This window comes from Macadamia integrifolia, chromosome 1 (assembly GCF_013358625.1).
Source record: "Macadamia integrifolia cultivar HAES 741 chromosome 1, SCU_Mint_v3, whole genome shotgun sequence".
NCBI lineage: Eukaryota > Viridiplantae > Streptophyta > Magnoliopsida > Proteales > Proteaceae > Macadamia > Macadamia integrifolia.
This window is the reverse complement of record NC_056557.1, coordinates 6,762,105-6,762,867: the sequence shown is the minus strand read 5'-3', so window position 1 is coordinate 6,762,867 and position 763 is coordinate 6,762,105.

The window sequence follows — 763 nt, the reverse complement described above, 5'->3', positions numbered from 1 at the left end:
CATTCTTGTACGACCTGATGTATACAAATGAAAATCACCTCAGAGTTTGTCTTTAGATGGATTCTATCTATATAGATCATACATGTATAAGAATCTTGTACGAAGACTTGATCCACTCTAGAGACAATAAATACTTAAAAAAAAAATATAAAAAACAATTTCCATAAATCTAACTGTATGTTAGATCAAACACCAAGAAACACGAATAAAGAGAGACAATAGATCCGTACGACACAGAGATTTAACGAGGTTCACACACCAGGGTGGTGTGCTACGTCCTCGGGCGAAGAAGAAGATGATTCACTATGCAGAAGAAGGATTACACCCTAGCAGCGGCGAGGAAGAACTCGCCCTGAAACCCTAGCTTCGTGAAAACCCTAGAATACAATGACTCTCAACAAGCAACAGTACATTATATATATATACTTCAAATAGCGGTTCGACCCATCGGGTCACGATCGATCCGGTCGACCATACCGTGGGGGCTATGCCCCCGCACCCCCATACGAGATTAGTGATGAGTAGGCCCAAGCCCTCTGCTTTCATCACAAATCTCAGAAAAATTCCTATTCAGGTCGTCACCAAAATATGTCGGATCAAGTCAATCTTCAAAACGGATCAAGAATTCAAGACAAACTTAACACTATAGGTAAGATTTTGTAACACAATACTAGAGAAGATTTCTACTAGTGATCATGCAACCATTGAATAATGATAATTCTAACCGAATGAACTTCAAGCTTTTCTCATAACCAGCCACAAT